This window comes from Aulonocara stuartgranti (assembly GCF_965226115.1).
Source record: "Aulonocara stuartgranti genome assembly, chromosome: 3".
NCBI lineage: Eukaryota > Metazoa > Chordata > Actinopteri > Cichliformes > Cichlidae > Aulonocara > Aulonocara stuartgranti.
The window spans coordinates 6,207,398-6,229,193 of record NC_138941.1 but is presented as its reverse complement, the minus strand read 5'-3'; the positions used below and the strand labels follow the sequence as shown (position 1 = coordinate 6,229,193).

General features: G+C 43.1%; 2 protein-coding genes and 1 long non-coding RNA gene across 3 annotated transcripts in view; 1 reads left to right on the top strand and 2 right to left on the bottom strand.

Moving 5' to 3' along the window:
* LOC309703009 (NACHT, LRR and PYD domains-containing protein 3-like) overlaps positions 1-21,796 on the bottom strand; it is a gene marked incomplete at its 3' end in the record, with an annotated part of 156,661 nt that overhangs the window by 78,437 nt on the left and 56,428 nt on the right. The gene's annotated exons all lie outside the window — the stretch shown is intronic.
* LOC309702487 lies at positions 1,973-3,428 on the bottom strand. Its single transcript, XR_014275547.1, has 3 exons — positions 2,726-3,428; positions 2,273-2,408; positions 1,973-1,990 (listed from the first exon to the last, which is right to left on the bottom strand). It is a non-coding gene; the product is annotated as an uncharacterized lncRNA (long non-coding RNA).
* LOC309702385 (uncharacterized protein) overlaps positions 13,457-21,796 on the top strand; it is a 28,419-nt gene continuing 20,079 nt past the window's right edge. Inside the window, exon 1 of the transcript XR_014275464.1 lies at positions 13,457-14,075. The gene's annotated coding sequence lies outside the window, so the exon portion shown is untranslated. The remainder of the gene's footprint in view (positions 14,076-21,796) is intronic.

Genomic DNA, 21,796 nt, shown 5'->3' with positions numbered 1-21,796 from the left:
CAAAATAGAGGAAGCTACACGTGAGCAAAGCTCTTCGTCTGAGTGGCATCAGCTCCGCAGGCCCAGAGTGACTGCCTCTAGGTTTCGGGAGGTGTGTCACGTCAGAGGCCAGAGCTCGGCCGAGTCACTAGCAGAGCGTATATTGAAGGGAACAAGGCAGACAGCAGACATGAGGAGAGGAACTGAGATGGAGCCTGCAATAGCAGCAGAGTATAGTAGGCTAATGAATGTTAACTACTCACCCTGTGGTCTGGTCATTCACCCCATTGCCCCCTGGCTTGCTGCATCTCCTGATGGTGTTGTTTTTGACCCCGATGAATACCCCCAGTTTGGCTTCGTCTAATTCAAATGTCCCAATGTACAAAACTTTATTGACTGCAAATATGTGCAGATGGAATGTGGTACCCCTAAACTAAAAAAGAGCCACGCATATTACTGGCAGGTGCAAGGACAACTGCTCATCAGTGGGATGCAGTGGTGTGACTTTGTTGTGTGGGCACAAGAGGACTACCTAGTGCAAAGAATATACATGGATACAGATGTGCACAATGCAATCAGAGAAAAGGCAGACTATTTCTTTTTTTACATATATATGCCAAGATACCTGTGTTTGAAAAAATGAACAGTGAAAACAGCAAAAAGAAAAACAGATCCTTCAGGCTGGCTGGAACAAAATAACTGATGTTTTATTTTCAATATATTTCATGAATTCTTTTGTTGTTACATGTTACCTTTATGTGACATCAATAAACTGTTATTTAAGCAATGGCATCAATTAAAATTTTAAAAACACACATTAAAACGTTGAATTTGTGCAGAACTTATTTACATGGTAAGTATTTAAAACTCCATGCCTAGCATACTGATATACATTTAGACAATAACACAACTGAACTGTAGAAAATGACAAATGGTATTTTTGATGTTACAAAAGTTCAATGTCACTTATGGTTTTAAAACGATTTAGTGATTTACTTTATAATTTTGATAAACAGTTTTGTTGAATCTGAATAGTAATATAGTAGTATAATTAAACAGTATTATTAACATTAAACATTTGCAATGAATTTGAATTATCAATAACTGAAACTCAACTATCGGCACTCAAGTACCAGTTCTGTAATCAAGTATTGTCAGCTGAGAAGGAAGAAATTCAACTGTAGTGGCCTCAGCTGCAGGTCATTTTCCATAAGTTACTTGTACTGGCACTGGTGTCTTGGGAAAAATCCATCTTGTCTCACTTAACCCATTTTTTAACTAATGCTGTGTTCTGGTAATTTGACAGCATACATGCCACTGCAAACAGTTGGTTGATATTATAAACATGTGACATGGTAATGATGCTATCAAAAAGTTTGTTCTGTTTGATCCTCCTAATGACTCGCTCCACATGTACCCTGAGTCTGGCTGTGGCCTGCGTCTCCTTAACCTGGTATGCTGGCATCTGCTTCTGCTTAGATAGAAAAGGTGGGCAGTACACTTTGCATTTACAACAATCAGTGATTAGGAAGCCCTTATCTACCATCACTGCCATGTCTTCAGTCAACTTCTCAGCAATGCCTGATTGTTTGAATAGTTCCTTGTCACTAACCGAACCAGCATACAGATTAGAGATGAATGTCACTGGACCATGTGGAGCTATGCCAACCAGGGCTTTCATCATACAGTGGGATTTGTACGAAGAGTACATTTCACTTTGGAGAAGTGGTGAGGATGGTGTCTGACACCTCAGCTCTGTACAGTCAAGGATCATCTGGGTGTCTGAGAAATCTTTGAATTCCTCAGGGAGGTAAGCTTGCACTTCTTCACGTGTAAGCCAGATGCACTGAGACCCCAGTGCAGTGGCAAGAAAATTTGTCCATGTTGCAATAATGCGGCTCACTGTGGACTGGTGTATGTTAAATCGGTGTGCCAGGTCCCTCTCCTTCAAACCAACTGACAGGAAAACCAGGAAAAGAAAAAACTCATTAATTGGCTGTAGCAGCTGCCTCTGGAAGGTGAAAACAAAAGGGAAAATGTTACTCCTTAAGCTATGAACTAGTAAAATTATTCTTTTCTTGGCTAAATGTTTTGTAATGGTTAGGCATACCATACTGTACCATGGGGTAAACAATGAGGTGCTGTAGTGCACAGGTGTATGTATGTAAAGGATACTGAGTCTAGCATACATACACCTGTGTATGTATGCTACTGTACATAATGTAATGTTATTGTACATAAATACAATAACATTACACCTCTAGTTCTAACTACCAACAAACCCATAACCTACTGTTGATGTGCGTGCAGGTGTCAACACTTCTTCGTTCCGATTGGCAGCTGACTTGGCTCTTGAAACCCGGATCATTTTATAGATGCAAGGCTCAATCAAAACCCAGAATGCCATCAAATGATCATAGCTTGGAAATCTATTCACGAGAGAGACATACATCATGTCAATCATTAATTAACATTACACACTGACATAAAAATAATGTGAACTGTGACAAATATGCTAATGGTATTGCTGTATAAAATAGTCTGATTAAGAGTATTTGGTGTTGTATTTTACCTGTAGCATTAGGATATTGTTTAAATACTAAAGCATCTACATAAAACATACAATCAGCAGAGAAAAAGTAAATATCTATTTTGTTTTCATTAAGACTGGAAAAACTTTCGAAATTTAACTGATGGTGACCTTGGTATATTTTAAACAGTTAGCTTGAATAGAACTTAGATGTACCTGGTATAGAATCGGATGTCAGTGTCGGAGCCAGCAAAACGCTGTAACCCAAATTCTCGCTGGACACGTAACTCCTGTATTTCCTTCCTCAGAGTCTCCACGTCTTCGGACAGGTCTTCTGCAGCTGATGCAGATATGTCCAATGCAGATGGCTCAGGGACTGAGCAGTAGTCATGATCTCTTGTAAGACTGTGCTCTTCTTGATCGTCAGGAGGAACTAGTTCAGGGCGTCGCTCCGTTCTCTCCCAAACACTACGCCGCGGTGGTTCAACTTTATAGCCATTCCACTCAAAAAGTGTTGGTACAGCACCTTTAATAAGCCTCCTTCGACCATCGAGGGTTGTTGGCTCTATGAGTTGATCACTGGCAAAGTGTCTGCAGCAGACCCTGGTGTGAGAGGTAATCGTGAAATGATCCCGGCGTATATTTACCAGCCATTGTCTTCTCAAGTCGGAATGGGTCGGAAAGGCATGAAAACTTAGTATGCCGTTAAATTTGGCTGAAGCTGAACAAAGTGGGACACAGCAATGCTCGGAGTATTTCTTCTCCTGTTTTTGAAAATGTTCTGTTTTAAATACTTTCCTTTTTATACTCATTCTGAAGCGACATTAGCATAGCTACCGATAGATAAGCAAACGTACCGGAAACGCACAAGCGGTACTATTTGGAAACGGAAATACGTCACATGCCCTAGTGCAAGTAGTCTATTTAACTCTTTGGGCACCGCTGGGTGAGACGTATGGAGTGCCAGGACTGCCATAATGCATTAATTAAATACACCATTAAATAATTAATTAAATGTGGCAATAATTAATTAAAATTGGAATTAATTAATTAAATAAATAGTTATGACACATGTAATTAATTAATTATTGACACATTTAATTAATTATTGACACATTTAATTAATTAATTATTGACACATTTAATTAATTAATTATTGACACATTTAATTAATTATTTAATGATATATTTATTTATTTCATTTTGGCAGTCCTGGCGCCTGGCTTTCATCATGAAATAATTTTATCTGTCAGCATCACCCATCAAACTCAGGGGGCGGGGTTAACGCTGATCGAGTCAAAACCATTGCTTTGGCCTGGTGGCCATTGTTTCTAGCACACAACATGTGGAAGCTAACAGAACTGAGCTTTGAAAAACCCTGTGTGTGTGTCACCAAATACCGTTTTAATATTTTTTTAGCCGAGAATGTAGCGGTTTAATCTTCATGTGTCTGGTCGGTTTGTCAAGATACAGCCTCTTTGCAAAAGTGTTTCGATGATTTCGGAGATGTCGTCCCAGTCTCACGGCAAAGCGTGGGATAGACCCGCTCGCCTCGCAAACAATCCCACCGACAAAGCGCAGGCCCCGGTACACAGCTGTAGTAACCCCCGCTGACTTCTTTTACTGAGGTTATATTTATCGGTGTTTTATTTCCTGATGTTCTTATGTGTCCTACGTGTTTCAGTCTGAATTATAACTAACATTAAAAACATGTTTAAGGAGGAGAGAGAGCAAATAAATCTGTTTAACATCTGATCTTTGGGTTTTTGTTCAGTAATCAGCGTGACCTGTGTATAAACACATAAAAGAGATAACGTTGGTGTTTCCGTCATGTAGTAACTGCTGGCTTTAACTGTACAAAGGTTGTTCCACACTATGAAACACATACAGACTTCATGATGTTCGGCTAATATTTTTATTGTGAATATTAATCATGCTGACCTCGCTCTGTACACCACGCAGCGAGGTCAGCATATCCACGATATCCTCAGCTCCATGAGTTAACACAAAGTTTCCCAGCTGACTATCTAACTTCCAACTATTCCAGAGACGTGAAAATATACAGCATAAAGAAAAGTGTAAGAGACTCAGCAGCAGATTAGAATAACAGTTATACATTTAATAAATCACCAAATGAATCCAAGAAACGAGCAAACCTGAGTTTGTATTCCCTCAGCTGCAGACTCGCTGCTGTTTAAATGTTTGAAAAGGAAGATTAGATATAAAAAACGTCAAACATAGACTCAGTCTGCCTTCACATTTGATATGAGGCCAGCACGTATAGTGGCCTCAGCAGGCTATTACTGAAATACACATGCTATATCATAAACTATGATATAAACAGGGAGGTCCTATTAACATGTTTAGTTTTAAAGGACACCTTCCTGCCTTTAGTCTCATTCATGAGCAGTATTAGTTTTCTTCTAACATCCAGAAGTCTGCACAATGTGTTTCATAGTTTGTAACAAGCCTTTGACAGGTAAACATAACATGACCGAAAAAGCAAAAAAAAAAAGAAAAAAAAAAAGAGAGAGAGAGAGAGAGAGTGTTGACATAAGAAGAGAAAATGCTCTCAATTATGGAGACAGGCAAATGGTTCATTTATGTTTCATGTGTGGTTTACATTTGTGTGGCTGTTAATAAAGTCAGTGCGCTCTAGGGGGCGTATGCATTCATCAAAATGGCCGAAGGCTGATGTGTGTTTATTCCTCCCTAAATATCGTCGCTGAAGTTTGCCATGCACGTCAGATGTTCCTGCGCATTTTTATACCTCTGCCAACAGAGAGAGAAAAAAAATCACATTCTAACAGACAGCTGGTGCTTAGAATACAGTTGAATAACTATTAAAAAACAGATGATATTTAGATGATAGTTCAGTCTAACACATGTGAACCATTAAACGTCTGTGAAACTATGCAGTTATGAAACGTAACTTTAACCTCAGCCAAACCGATTTGCTCAGTTGTAAATAAAACAGCAAAGTAAACGTGAGCCGACAGACAGAACCTGAGTGAATGAAGTCCAGCGTTTAACCACTGAGAGCTAAAACTCAGCTGAGGTTTGAAAGCTGTGTGCCGGTGATTGGACATCAGCCGCTGATGAAGCTGTTCGCCTATAAAGTGCTCTGTAAGGAAACGAGCTCCAGCAGCTCTGCGCTCGAGGAAAACACTATATTTACTTATCTTGTGCAGAAAAATGCGCTGACATTGCTTTATATCGAGCACCGGCTGCCCAGTTAAACTGTGACTATCACCAGGTAACTAGACGTGTTTCTTGAATTAGCAGCAGGTGTTAAACAGCTGACAGATGCATGCAGGTAAACTGAGGGTCTGTTGAGCTGATCGCTGGTTTCGTGAGAAAAATGTCAGCTCGTTCTTTATGTTACAGAAGCACAGAGACACAAGACCAGGCGGAAAGAGACGATCGTTCGGTGAAAATGAGAATCTGCGAATGCAACATGTGGAACACGGAGAGTGGAATATGTAAACAAACCGGTTAACGTAACCCCCTGGGTGCACTCTGCATGCTAACTGTTAGCAGAGCTAGTGAAATCTCTGAAAACATCTGAGCACTTTTGCAAACATGTTCTATGTTGACAACCTGACCAGACATACGGCGCGACACTCGCGGCTAAAACACTGTTAAAAGTGTAGCTGGTGACAGAAAAACGGGGTATTTTAAAACTACACCACCACCATTGCTGCCTGTGATTTGATCTGCATTCTGGGATACCTGGCTGCCCCAAGTCTACACAAGCAATCGATTATCTAGGATCGACCTGTTTTGACTTACTTTGCACGGCAACCAATCAAATGTTAGAGAAGCTGCATGGGCAGCGTTAACCCCGCCCCCTGAGTTTGATGGGTGAGGCTGACAGATAAAATAATTTCATGATGAGAGCCAGGCGCCAGGACTGCCAAAATGAAATAAATAAATATATCATTAAATAATTAATTAAATGTGTCAATAATTAATTAAATGTGTCAATAATTAATTAAAATGTGAAATACATAAATAATTAATTACATGTGTCATAACTATTTAATTAATTAATTCCAATTTTAATTAATTATTGCCACATTTAATTAATTATTTAATGGTGTATTTAATTAATGCATTATGGCAGTCCTGGCACTCCATAGAGACGCTGACAGATCGGTTTTCTTTCTTTCTATCGGGTTTGATTTTCTTTACTGGAAGAGATCAAATTATTGGTGGGGACACGTCACTTCCGTCCGTGACAATCTACGCCCTTGGTAAAAAACTTTGAAGTCCGAACTTTCAATGTGGCTGAAACAGACTCAGCGTTGCTGCAGCTTGTTGCTGTGTCAGCTCACATCAGTCATGTGATCTGGAGGTGCAGCGTGTCCGTGGACCACAGAGGGTTAATAACACTCACCTTCCTTCATTTCCACAGTGTAACATCCACCCACCTGTGTAAAATCCAAAATTCCCATGGTGTTGTTCAAAATGTGCTCTGGCACGATCATAAGCATCGCTTGCTGCTGAAAACAAGAAAAAAGCCGTCCTGCTATGGGCTGAACCATTTGTTACTGATGCAGGGGGGGGGGGGACACTATGGAATATATCCAGTTCTAGCATTTATATTCACTGCTGCCTGTAACTACGCTCAAACTGTTAATGCGATCTTATTTTAATAAACAACACTGTCATATGCAAAACTGGGGTGGCACTTGGGGTGGCAAGGGATCATTTTAGGGTGGCACTTGCCACCCCATGCCACCCTTCTAGATCCGCCCCTGCTGATGAAGCCAACAGGTTCGCTTCATTTGCAGATATGAGTTTCTGAGGCCACAGTCTTCTGTGGCTGAAGGGGAATCAGGGGAAGCCCTGGAGGAGTCCACCACCCACCAGAAACAGGTCTGAGCTCTCACTGCAGTGGTAAAGGGGCTACACAGCCCACATGAGGCTGAGGGATGCAGCCTTCTGTCAGACTGTCACTAACACAGAGAAACACCCGTGTACACTCATACTCATGGGCACATACACCAATCAACCTAACCCCACTAACTGCTCGTCTTCGGACTGTGGGAGCCAGAGAACCCAGAGAGGACCCAGACATGGGGAGAGCATGCAAACAGCTTAGATGTTGGATTTGAACCTAGAACCTTCTTGCTGTCAGGAAACAGTGCCAACCACTTTTCCACTGTGCTGCCTGTTTGACTCTGATACACCCATTTTTGAGCTCTTAAAAACAGCCCTCCACACAACAGAGACAAACCATAAAGGACTTTGTGGCTTGTAGCAACCAAAGAAAGTTTAAGGTGCAAAATAAAGAGGTTGAAAGGAAAGTAATAAAGGAAACATGTAATTATAACAGTAATGTTGGCTGTGTATCACGTGTGGCATGTCATTGTGGGGCTGGCCTCTGTTGGGATTGAGAATATGTGATGGCGGGGGCAGGGTTGGTTACTGGGGTTTATCCTGATCTCCTGTTTAGTGGAACTGTGCTCCTTTGAATCCACAGCACTAACCTGGCACACACACATAAAATGCATCATTGCTACAGAGCACAGCAGGACTCATTATGAGTGGTGGGGCAGGCTGGATGGTGTTGAGGAGTCGTATCGCAGTGACATTGGCTCCCCTGCTTCACTCTCTCCTGCCCCACTAATGCAACTCACTAATCCCTCTGTCGCCTTTAGGTGGGGCTCACGCTGACAAGATAAAATAAGCTGCAGGACTGGTGGGTGGGGGCTGTGCTGTCAGCCCCCCTGGGTCTGCTCCTCTGTGATCCTCAGTGGGCCAGTATGCCTCTCCTGGTAGCTCCATGGGGGATGGTGTGGTGGGTTGGTGGGTGCCATGGCGACTATGTGCGGACTTCACATTTTTGTCTGCTGTGACAGCTCCTTGATCTGGGCGGGGCCAGTGGGGTGTGGGTAGGTCCTTTGTGGGGCTTTGGACGTTGCCTGAATATTGTCAGGCAGCTGGGTGCTGTGCCTCGACCCTTTCTTCCTTTGCATTTGTGGTTTGGTGCCATAAATGCACAACATAGAAGAGCCACCTCGACGGGACAACACTCAGCGGTTCATCTGTCTCTCTTCCACAGCATGTCTTTATCCTGTCTTCCTTCTCTCACCCCAACCAATCACAGCAGATGGCCCCGCCCCTCCCTGAGCCTGGTTCTGCTGGAGGTTTCTTCCTGTTAAAAGGGAGTTTTTTCTTCCCACTGTCGCCAAAGTGCTGCTCATAGGGGGTCATATGACTGTTGGGTTTTTCTCTGTATGTATTATTGTACGAGCTACCTTACAGTATAAAGCACCTTGAGACGACTGCTGTTGTGATTTGGTGCTGTGTAAATAAAACTGAATTGAATTAAGAAACAACTCTTAGATTCCTCACATGATTCTCCTGTATTCCTACGGGACGCCAAGGTAATATAACATGGAAGTGTGTCGCAGTGCCTGGTGGCCACATGTTACCCATAAACTGTCAACCTGACCGTACTGTAGCTACGTCCAAAGACTAGTTAAAGATTAAAGCTTTTTGGGGGGTTAAATCTGACATAAATAAAGAAAGAATAACATTAAAGTCGATTCTTTTGATCACTGTGGTTCTACTTTGAGGATATGACGTGTAAAAACCCTCAGTTGTGGCTGGTGGATCTCACATTCCTGGTCTTTGTAATTCCAGTTCAATGAAGCCTCATTTTCACCTTTTTCCAGGTAAATTTTCCCAACTGTTCTAATGTCCATGCTGTGGCATTGTCCCATCATTTGTATTTCCTGTTAATGGATTTTTAATATGGTCTGGGAAATTACTATATATGAGTAACTTCCTGTTGTATTGCAGCTTAAGGCCATTGTCACTGAAATAAAGCCCGAGTTGTAATAGTTTGCATCCAGAACGAGGAAAACGAAGAAACCCAAACACTGCTCAGTGGATGAGTCCGTCCTGGAATAAATACCAGGACAAAACTAAAAAGAAGAGCTTGTTTCCTCGAAGCAACAACAGAAAGCTCTTTGTCTCTACAGATGTTTCTGGGAAACACGTTAACAATATTTAAACATTTGTTCTTAATAAACGTTTTTACTTAATGATGCTTTATGATATTTCTATCTGACCTAATGCAGCAGCGTATCCACATGAACTCTGCAGTGTTTCTACCCAGAGGCCACCGTGGTCCTTCTTTACTAATGCTGAGGGTTTTCTCCCAGCCGTGATAGCCTTTGACAGGTAAACTGAGTCATTCCAGCCCAGTGCAAAAATAACCTCCCTGTCTGCTCTTAACTTCACGCATCGATGCTAAAACGTTGCATAACTGAACCTGCAGACTGTGATCCTGTAGCTGTCGAGGAGAGGGCTTGATGCCGTCCATCTTCTGCTCAATTAACAACGCCTGCAACCTTTTGAGCCTTGGTCCTGCTACAGTCACAAATATAACATCATCACTCTTTATTTCATGCACTACAGACTGCTGTCATTTCTCTGTTATGGCCCCACAAGGTCACTGAATTCTGTCATTCTTCTCCAATCCATGGTTTTCAGTCACTGGTGGGCAACATTACTCTACCACGACTGCAAACAGTGGACAGTTGGTAGGTAGTCCTGCAGGACGCCTGTCTCGAGCCAAGGCTACTTGGAACATCTCTCCATGGAGGAACAATGAAGACATGAAGAGAAACTATAAATCTTTGGGACTTGTGCTCCAACAGCTTTGTTTAAAGGCCTGAAAGTGGCGACGTCTCTCCCAGAGCTCCAGCTCAGTGACATCTATGTGTGCCTTGTATGCTTCAGCTGACGCTGCTGCCAGGATGAAAGCTGTCAAACCGAGCACAGCTACATGTTCCACCTGGATGGGTAAATAATGTGTTTGAGGTGAGAACAATCAGGAAAGCTCGCCAGCGGCTTTACTTCCTGAGGAGGCTGAGGAAGTTTGGCATGAACGCCAACATCACCTCAAATTTCTACAGGTGTGCAGTCGAGAGCTTGCTGACGAGCTGCATCACAGTTTGGTACGAAGCTGCTCTGCCAGCAGCCGTAAATCACTACAGAGGGTGAAGGCAGCAGAGCACATCACTGGCACGAGGCTTCCTGCCATTCAGGACATTTATCTCCAGCGGTGCCTCCGTAAAGCACACAGCATCATCAAGGACCACAGCCACCCAGCACATCAGCTGTTCTCCTTGTTACCATCGTTACAGGAGTCTGTCTGCTCGGACTACAAGACTCAAAAACTGTTTCTACCACCAAGCCGTACGACACCTCAACCACAACACTTAAACACACACAACACAGCACTCAGAAGCTACCTGCAGCTTCACAAGTACTCTGTTTAATCTGCACTGGTCACTCCACTTTATTGTCATTGATATTTATATTTAAAAGTGCAATACTGAAATTTTCTGCTGCTCATTCCTGTGCAATGTCCCATCTGCCCTCCCGTCATATTTCTCTTCAAGATTTTCTTATTTAATCACTAGTGTACATATATTTATAGATACAAATATATTTAGTCATCTTTTCTCTTTTACCATGTCTCTCTAATATTTGCTCCTTACTATTTTTCTATTTTCTTTATTATTTTATTTTATTATATTTTCTCCTACTGTATCAAGCTGCCGAGTGACTGCTGCTCGTCAAACACATTTCATTGCAATGTTGACCCTGTGCTAACTTGCATATGACAAATAAAACTGAAAACTGAAAAGAAGAAACTGGTCGTTGTTAAAGGAAAGGTAATCTCCACATAAGCAGCTTAGATGACCTTCCACGTGTAAATCTTACAATGTGTTGACTTGGACATGAACAGTGTAGGACCAGAAAAGTCCCAGCAGTGTTAATTTGTCACATTAATGTAAAATGAAGTATTTTTCTGATGTTGGGTTAATCGTTCCTACAGTTTAAATGAGCCGTCACTGATGTTCACATGTGGCAGCCATACTCTACGGCTTCTGTAAATAAACACTGATTACTGAATCCAGTTTTGGCTACATTAAACTCAAAGACGTTCAAAGGATGGCTGGAAAGCTACAGACTGCAGTACTGTTTGGCACCAGTAGCAAAGTATGTCTGTTGTGGAGTTGTAGACATGTAACTTGAACATGTTTGTAACTTTTTACTAGCATTTTGTTTACTATGTTTCAGATCTATGGCACTAAATGGGGGACTGACCACGTTTTTGACCTTGACTGGACTTACTGGGTCCAGTAAAGATATCATAGCCAAAGGTGGCTCTGCTTCCAGTTCTGGCTTATAGGAAGATCTCTGAAGGTTGGGTGTAATCCTCTCCTGACTTTGGATCACTCTCTTAGATCTAAACCTCCAGCTCTGGACTCGCCATCCTCAAAGACTGCTCCATAAGAACACAGGCATGTGTGAACAGCCCACTCCTCCTTTGGTCAATGGCACACACTTTTAGACGATGTGTATTCAGCATCTGGCAAGAGTGGAATCAACTGGGGCTCTTTCTAAATTGGCGTCACCATTGATTGTGGTGGTGGCAGCAGCTCATTCTGCTGGCTCTGTGTAACAGGGTCATAAATCACATTGTTATAATGTGTTCTAAACCCCCAAACTGCTCCTTTTATACCTGACTTTTAGGACCTCCAAGCCTGTAGTTGTGTTCATTATCAGTTAGAGCCCCTCCTCGTTCTTTTCTTCTTCTTCGGTGCAATCCTATAAATACAGTGTACCCCTTTTGCCTCTCCCCTTTTCTACAATCCCCCTGTGGGAGAGGTGGGTGTCATTTCTTTCCAACACTTTAAAACACACATATAATGCATATTTAGCCACCTGGATGTTTCTGGTTGCAATTTTAGTTCGATTATTGTCATTATTAAGCCTGTTTTTGTTAGATGTTATAAGTGTGTCGTATGTGTGTATCATAAATGTGTTTTAGGCGCCATAAATGCTAGCATGAATATATACTCCTTGCTAGCTTGGGAGCTGTGGTGGGTTGAACTAACCCTCTTCCCCACTGTTTGTATTTGGTCGTAGGAGCTGGAGTGGGCAAATTATTTACTGGGAGGTCTTTCTTTCTTTTACCTTTTTTATCAGACACAACGCAGAATCACACCGGTTACATCTGCAGCTCATCCATCACCTGTTCTTCCCATCACTTAATGTTTTTGCTGCAAGACGTTGGAGTGAGTGCCATCTATTTTGCTGTTGTTTGGAGGCATTTTAGTTCAGTGAGAGACAGGAGGTCACGCAACAAACTGCTCAAACGAGTGGAAGCCGCTGCCCTCTGCTCGTCAGCTGGGAAACCTGGATCTCCCTTGTTGTGTTAACAGCCCTCTCTGCATTGAATCATACCTGTTATTAACCTCTGTCTCTCTTCCACAGCATGTCTTTATCCTGTTTTTCTTCTCTCACCCCAACCAATCACAGCAGATGGCCCCGCCCCTCCCTGAGCCTAGTGCCGGAGGTTTCTTCCTGTTAAAAGGGAGTTTTTCCTTCCCACTGTCGCCAAAGTGCTGCTCATAGGGGGTCATATGATTGTTGGGTTCTTCTCTGTATCTATGAAGCGCCTTGAGGCGACTTTTGTTGTGATTTGGCGCTATATAAATACAATTGAATTGAATTTTCAGGGTCAAAGTTCAGAGGTAAGTTTGTTCAGCAAATGAATGACAATAAATCATACATGTTTGCTGATTCACAGATTGACAGCCCGGAGGAACAGGGCTGTCGTTCCTGTGATGTGATTCAGCTTTATTTTAGTATTCATTTATTTTATTAGCTTTATTTCAGCCACTCAAACAAAACAACATTATATTAAAACAGAGTGCAGGTCTCATCCAACCATAGTTAAATATGTGCCAACTGATTCAGTACGTTTCATGTAGAAATATCTGTGGCAACTTTTTGTTGCAGCAATGATCTCAAAACACGGGGGGGGGGGGGGGGGGGCTAAGATGAATGTCTGCTGTGAGGACAGGGGGTGTGCATGTGCTCAAGTCACGTGACACGTCATTTACGCAACATTTGGTCGATTTCAAAGTTACAGTGAGATAAAATCATGTTATGGATTGCACTCAGTATATTGTGCCGACATGGTGAGATTGTGTCTGTCGAGCCGAGGAGAGCGTCGCAGTGCCAAAAGCTGTAAAATGAACTATCAGGCTGGAGTGTGCTGCCACAGCACAGAGCAGTCACAGAGTCCTGCAGGCAGAAGAGGAGTGATCGTGTTAGCCACCTTACAAAACAAAAAGACATGAAGTGAAAAGCAGAGCGCAGAGTGAGGCAGAAGAAGACAGACTGGGCCAAGTCCTGCATGTGCGAGAGCGAGCGAGACCCGGGACAACGTCATCCGCCTCGCCTGGACTAGTCCGCCGGCCGGAGGAGGGACAGTGGCTGCACTGTGCAGCCGAAGACTCACTTTGATCGCGCAGGAAACGAGCGACGCAACCGGTCCACCGTCCGTGCAAACTGCGCCAGGCAGCGTATTGCACGCTGGAGGACACCGAGGAAAGTCACAGTAGGAGCGGCGCTTAGTGAGAGGTGATGTCGGGGGGACATGGCTTCTTCTCCGGTCACCCCAGCATCGCTTGAAGGAGAAACACCTTCACCCACCGGGAACGAGGAGCCCGCGACCACCCGACAGGTACGACACGCCTCCGAGACCCTCTGCGCGCCCGGTAACGTTGTAACGTTTTACCGAAGTTCATTCGCAAACACACCAGTTTAAGATGGACCCGAGAATCAGCACACGGGAGCACTGGTGTCTGACTCAGCAGAAACGGCTCGACGTGCGTGTAATGCTTCGTATTTGATAACGATGGAATAATTCTTTAAAATAAGCACACAGATAAACACTGGTGGGTGGAAAAGCTCGTGTTTTGGTGAAATGAGTCCCGCCTAGTCCGGTCTACACCTCATTCAGCAAACATCTGAGTCACCCTGAGACGCCAGTGCGCGTCCTTGTGATGCAAAAAGCCGTAAGTGACACGCTGTTTACACGCAGGAGCAGTTTAACACATGCAGGTTGTGCCAGTAGGCGTTTCCTTCAATGTGACACCAAACGTGTAAATCAGTGCTGGGAGCGGATGTTGGACCTGATCAGTCTTAATCTGACAAACTGTAGTTCCTGCTCTGTTTCTAATTCAGCCCCATGACAGACAACCAGCATGTTCTCCTGTCACGTGTTATTGACACGCACATATTTAGTCCGTGTGTGGGATGTTAAAGGTGAGTTTGTTCAGGGCACGATCAGACTGAGGCCATTTCAACAGGTGCAAGGAAGTGTTAGTGTGGTTACTACGGCAGCACTGATGCCCTGATGAGTGCACATGGCTGGAATGAAAAGTCAATGCTATGTATAGCATGAACTACTTGTTGTCTAAGGCGGTGCAGAGAGTGAGCAGGAAATATCTGAGGTTGGATATTTCAGTACATACAGAGCTGTGCAGAGACATTAGGATCTTAAACTATTGTCTGTATCTGGCAAAGTGAGAATCTGAGCCTTGTGTACAAACTGTCTGGTGTTTGTTCTGGCAGGAATATGAAACTACTGTGCACAGCATGCTTATTAAGATGGCCCAGGACCAGGTCATCTTGCAGGATGGTAGTGTTACATCGAGAAGGTTCCTCTTTAATTGTTGGATTTCTGTGTGAGTTTTCTCCCTGTGCCTCTGTGGCCTCTCCCCACAGTATCCGTGTTTGTGTTTAAAGTGTTTAAAGTACAGCACTAGATGATCGTATGGGTGAATGTGACTTGTTGTAAAGCACTTTGAGTTGTTGTCTATATAAAGTCTAAATGGAAATCCACTTATGTGCAGAGGACCAGAAGATCCAGCGCATCGAAATAAAAAGTTCTTTGCTTAAACAATGAATTGTGCGATAAAATATTAATTTACAAATTCATTTTTAAGTTATTTTATTTATTCAATACAAAAGTAATTTATTATCTAGTAATTTAATTGAAAATAAAATAAATATTTATAAATCAGTATTTGAAAATAAATAATTATTCCATTAATAAATACTTCAAATCAGAAAAAAAAGAAATAAAATCTCAATAAAAACCTCACATCAAAAATCCTTTTCCTGTGTCGTCTCATGTCCAACATCTGTGTAGGCAGAGTGTAAACACAGAGGCTGAATGGCCTTTGGTATAGGTGCAAAGCTAAGACTGTCTAACCAATGACAGAGCTCCTTACCTCGCACCGGCTAATTTGCATTGCTCCGGGATTTCGGAAATTTATTCATTTATTCATTATGATGTGCTTCAGCAGAAACACACACACACACACACATATATATGTGTATATGTAAGCATTTAAACACTGCAGAGAGTAGAATTAACAGTATTGTAGAAATTCATTTCACCGAAACAATAACGTGGCGCACAGTGTGACGCATGCACCAGTTTATTGTATTTCCAGACTTGCTTTCGGCACAATTTACAGTGCACGCTACTGTTTTTTGTCAGACTTGAAATAGCCGAAATACCTTCACACTACGGAACTTCTATGGCTCTTCCGTTCGACAATCTCTCCGGCGTTGGAACCATCATCTGTTTTCTCTTCGGTCACGCTCGGTTGATTTTTCTAGCCGGCACACTCATTTCCTCCATTACCCGCTGGCTGCTTCCCAAACAAACACACGTGCGGCTTGGCACTTGTGCTGTACGTAACAAGTCACGCGACGTGACACTGCGGCTGTGATTGGTTCGGCTCTGCGCTACTTAATTTGGATTGGCTGACCTTTTTTTTTTTTTTCCTTTTTTTTAAGAGGACAAGAGCGGCGAGGTCTATCGCGATAATTTAATTTCTCTATCGAGTAAAAGTTATATCGCGATACATATCGTTATCGTTCTATCGCCCAGCTCTACCCTGAAGGTAAGCGAGTCATGGACTAAAGTAAAACAGTATGTTGGACGTGCCACGTAATGCTCAATTACATGGGTGGGAACTAGTGCGTTAGCGCAGTTAGCTCGTTAACGTGTTGGCCGTCCAGCTCCGCGCACGGGGCGATCCGCGGTAGCTTGTTAACGGAGATTTGCCGTGTTGTGGCGTTAACGTCATTTCAGATTAACGCTGACAGCACTAGTGGGAACACAACGAATATGACTGCACATTTACTCCGACATCATCCTGGTGCAAAGACAAGTGAAAGCAGACAAAACAACAAGCACGCATGCTACAAACTTTACCCGAGTCATTTAGACAGCCGTTAGCACAGGATTCTCCTTATGGGGACCTGATATGTTTAATATGCTGCTGAGAATATAGCCCAGAAGAAGCATATAGTATAGCTTTTATTTTGGAAAGAGACATTTCTCTGTAATAAACTCTCTTTTCCAAAGATGAGTGATTTCTCCATCAGATAGATTTATTTATTTTTTATTACTTTGGTGTTTCAGCAACATTAAATTTAAAAACTGTACGTTTGAGTTAAAATATATATTTATAATTTTAATAAATGACAAATTAAAAAGGCATGAACATTTTTTTGTATCGAAAAAATATCGAACCGTGACACCAAAGTATCGAACCGAACCGAACCGTGAATTTTGTGTATCGTTGCACCCCTAATATATTTGTATATATGTGTGTGTGTATTTATACATCAATCCATTTTCTTGCTTATGGAGTTCAGGGCCTGGGACCTACTCCATGTCAGCTTTCAGTGTTTATGAACATGAACATTATGAACTCATGACTCCCTTGGGAAGCCTATGGTTTTTCATAGGCAGGGGATATTTGTTTTATCACAGTTCATTACCAAACAGAGCAGGGTTCTAATTGATTTGTGGCTTTTAGGATATTATGTATAGGTGTGTAAAAGTGGAGTGAATATAATTACAAACAGCAATGCTAGTGGAGTGATGACAGACAGGGCGGTTGGGGGGTGGTGAACAGTTTGCCAACAGTTCTCCCCTGTAGAGAAGGACATCTGCCATTTCTTTTTCCTTTTAGTCAAACAATTCAGGTAGTGATGAAAGAAAATCAGACTGTGGCAGTGCTTGCAGCAGGTAACGGAGTGATAATGCAGAGTTTTTCTGCAGTGGACAGTCCCTAGTGTGACCATCGCTGGAACCAACCAGCTGATTTACACCATGGCAGCAGTTATCAGTGAAGTTCTTGGCTGCAACATGAACAATCTCAAGTAGCAATGCCTCCCATGGAGAAGGACACTAAGGCTAAACCCTTGAGGCGACTTTTGTTGTGATTTGGTGCTATATAAATAAAATTGAATTGAAAGACCAAGGGAGCACGAAGGGATGTTAGCCAACTATCAGAGCTGCAGAAAGGTGCGATGAAGAAGGTGCCTAAGAAGTAGGCACTGCCCATACCTGAGGCCTTGGAAACTGCCAAGCAACGACTCAAAGCCTTGGCCAGCCGCTTGAAGGGACCATACCAGAGAGATAGAAGGCAGGAGAATTAACTAAGAGTAATCTACAGTTCAAGGTATATTCTCAGTGGCAGGGGGACACTATGAGAAGAGCCCCACCAAGGCTGGAGATGGAGCAATACTGGAAGAGCATATGGGAGTAGGATGCAACCCATATGGAGATGCTCTGTCGCCGCTGCTGTTCTGCATAGGCCTGAACCCTCTCAGTGAGGTCTTTGACAAGACTGGCTACAGATGCAGACTACAGAATGGAGCAGTTGGATCAAACTACCAGAAGGCAACATTGAAGACATAGAGGACAGTTACAAGTACCTGGGGATCCCGCAAGTGAATGGGAACCATGAAGAGGCCGCCAGGAAAGCTGCATCCACCAAGTACCTGCAGAGGGTCAGGCAAGTCCTGAGGAGTCAGCTGAACAGTAAGAACAAGATCCGGGCCATCAACACCTACGCCCTGCCCGTGATCAGGTACCCTGCTGGGGTAATAGGCTGGCCAAAGGAGGAGATAGAAGCCACTGACATAAAGACAAGAAAGCTCCTTACCATGCATGGAGGGTTTCACCCCAAGTCCAGCACCCTGAGGCTGTACGCTAAGCGGAAGGAAGGGGGCCGGGGACTGGTGAGTGTCAGCACCACAGTCCAGGATGAGACAAGGAACATCCACAAATACATCAGGAAGATGGCCCCAACTGACCGAGTGCTCAGTGAATACCTCAGGCAGCAGAAACCCACGAAAGAGGAGAGAGACGAGGAACCATCATGGAAGGACAGGCCCCTGCACGGTATGTACCACCGGCAGATAGAGGAGGTGGCTGATATCCAGAAATCCTACCAGTGGCTGGACAAAGCTGGACTGAAAGACAGCACAGAGGCACTAATCATGGCAGCACAAGAACAAGCTCTGAGTACAAGATCCATAGAGGCTGGGGTCTATCACACCAGGCAAGACCCCAGGTGCAGGCTGTGTAAAGATGCCCCAGAGACAATCCAGCACATAACAGCAGGGTGCAAGATGCTAGCAGGCAAGGCATACATGGAACGCCATAACCAAGTGGCCGGCATAGTGTACAGGAACATCTGTGCCGAGTATAACCTGGAAGTCCCGAGGTCAAAATGGGAGATGCCCCCAAAGGTGGTGGAGAATGACCGAGCTAAGATCCTGTGGGACTTCCAGATACAGACGGACAAAATTGTGGTGGCTAACCAACCGGACATAGTGGTGGTAGACAAACAGAAGAAGACGGCCGTAGTGATCGATGTAGTGGTCCCGAACGACAGCTGCATCAGGAAGAAGGAACACGAGAAGCTGTAGGGGTACCAAGAGTTGAAAGAAGAACTGAAAAAGATGTAATTTCTTACAAAGAAAGACATTTCTTGAACCATTTGGCAGTGTTCAGCCTTTTCTCCGTTTCCCTTCTGTAACAATGATTTCTTTACAGCCTCCCAGACAGCTGTTTGGGAATCACGCTGTTGCAGAGATGCTATTGTGCCTGTCAAACTATGTTGTCTTTGGCATTTTGTAAGAAATTAAATGTGTTTGAGAGCACAGTTTAAAAGATACAGTTTAAAATTGGTTCTTTGCTAAGTCTGTTATGTACGTGCTAGACACAATACTGGTTCATCCCTTGACTTGAGTGCCTTTTTTATGTTTCAGTGATCAATGGCTTAACAAACAAAAACATGCTTCTGAAATGCTTGATTTTCTTTAGGATTGGTTAAACTAAAAGACGTTGACAAGGAATTTTAAGGGTTTTAGGAAGCATAAAACCGAAATCAGTTGTATTGGATACGAGTATAAATGAGTGCTTAGGCTCATGCAAGAAAAAACATCTTAGACAGGATATGACAAAACGTACTGTGATACAATTCTTCATTACTACAGCTCATTGAGTGCTTTTGTAAAAAGTCAAATCTGTGTGTTCCATTAAACCCTGTAGAAGTTGTTTCGAATGCTGACAGTGGACAAACAAAGTTGTCATTTAGCTTAAACATTAACAGTAGAAAAGGCCCGATAGGAATCTAACATCCTTGGAATCAAGCTGTGGGAGTGAGTTTTGACACCTTTCTGTAGGACTGCTTTAAACTTGTCTTCTTGGTGATGTGTTGTCTGATGTCTTGTTTGACTTGAGCAGATTCTTTACGTGCTTTAAGTTTCTAACACATTTGCTTTAACCAGTAATTGAAACTGCTGAGTAGGAAGTACTAAAGTGGGTGTTGAGCATGTTGGGTGTGTCCTTATTACCTGTTTCGATGTTTTCTTTTAATTGAAAGCGTTTCATGAATATGAAATGCTTCTGCGTAATGTTAAACGTTATAAAATATTCTTATGATTTAAACTCTGTATTCATGGCTTATTCTTTCCTGGCCTTTCCTGTAAGCACTTTTATGCTCGGTGGTAAAATATCACAGAACTAGCAGTTTGGCGAGTGTCATACCGCCTGGATTAGTGGCTCAGCTGGTAATTCAGAGATTTATGTAGCTTAGTTTGCTGTGTCATGCTGATTTGGGGAGACTGGACACAGACCTGAGTCATTCTCTTCTGGGTGATCACAGTGGTTACTCTCCTCCCTTCCTCATCTCACCCTGCAAAGAAATCTGCCTTGACCTCTTCCTCTGTGTTAGTTTGCTGTCCTTTCATTAGCTAGCATTAGGTCTGTCTCATTCTCCTCTCCTCCATGAATTTATCCCCACTAATCCCATTACATGCTTGTCCTGCAGACACACCAGCAGATGACAAACCATCCATTATCTTGGACGGAGGTACACGTAGCGATGAATTAGGCAGCAATAAAGCTTTTATTCAGCTGCAGTTATTTGTCTTTCACAGAGATACGTTGGGTTGAACACTGTTGCACTGCTGTAATAGAAACATGTACACACTAGTGATGGGTCGGTCGCGAACAAAATGACTCTTAGAGCCGGATCTCTGACATGAACGACGCGAGTCGGCTCGCACTTTTTCCCGCTTCACTCCGCACGCAACCCTCACAGCACATTTGTTTCCAAAGCAAAGTAAATTGAAATAATTGTGCCAATAAATTAGATTTGAAAGCTCTTATTCTAATTTTCTGTTTTGATGATATTTGGGATATGCTGTTTATGTAGAACAGCTAAAACTAGTTCTTGATGATAAACACACATTATTTACAAAACACTGCCCGGTGGACGCCAAAGGACGGCCTGTTTTGATTACGCTGGGATCTTTTTGGAGCGCACATTTTTGGTCTACGATCAAAGCTGCCACACCACGCTGGATTAATCTCCCAGTAGCTGAGTTTATGAAGTCATAAGAAAGGAATGTCCCACATGTTCCTGGTGTTACACCATATTTGGACTGGGACACCTTTGCTAACCTCTGTTGCTCAATGACACACTGATTTGAATCTGGAGGTGCTGGCGACATATTTGCAGCAGTGTGGGTTCACAGAGGCTGTTTAGACTCTGAGCATGTGACACACCAGTAGCGTGCCACACTGGGCCTCTCGGGGTGGCGTACAGTGTCACTGTGTGTGTCTATTTAAGTGTTTGTCGTGTAAATGAGGACAACCAAGATATGTGAAGTATAGAGTGGTGTACCACAGTGACAGGTTAATGTCAGTGTGAGTGTGTGTAGCAGTTTGTGTGGCCAGAGAAGGTCAGCAGCCTCCAGAGGACAAAGCGCTTGTGTTCTTCCACAATCGCCCGTTTGATCAGACAGATCATTTGGCATCTGTCAGGCTAAAAACAACAACACAACATGAAACCAAGCATACGCTCTGCAGTCCTGCAGCTAACTCCTGACAGTCTGTCTGCTGTATGCTGAAGAAATCAGGGGCTCATTCATCTGCACCTGTCAGCGTCTTTATGCTAACAATAGATCAAACAGTATGTGTCCACAGATGTGTAATGTTGAAGGTTACCGTACATCCTTATCTCCAGCACTGAGAATCATTTATCACTGATCGCTGTCTCTGCTTTGTTTTGACATGTT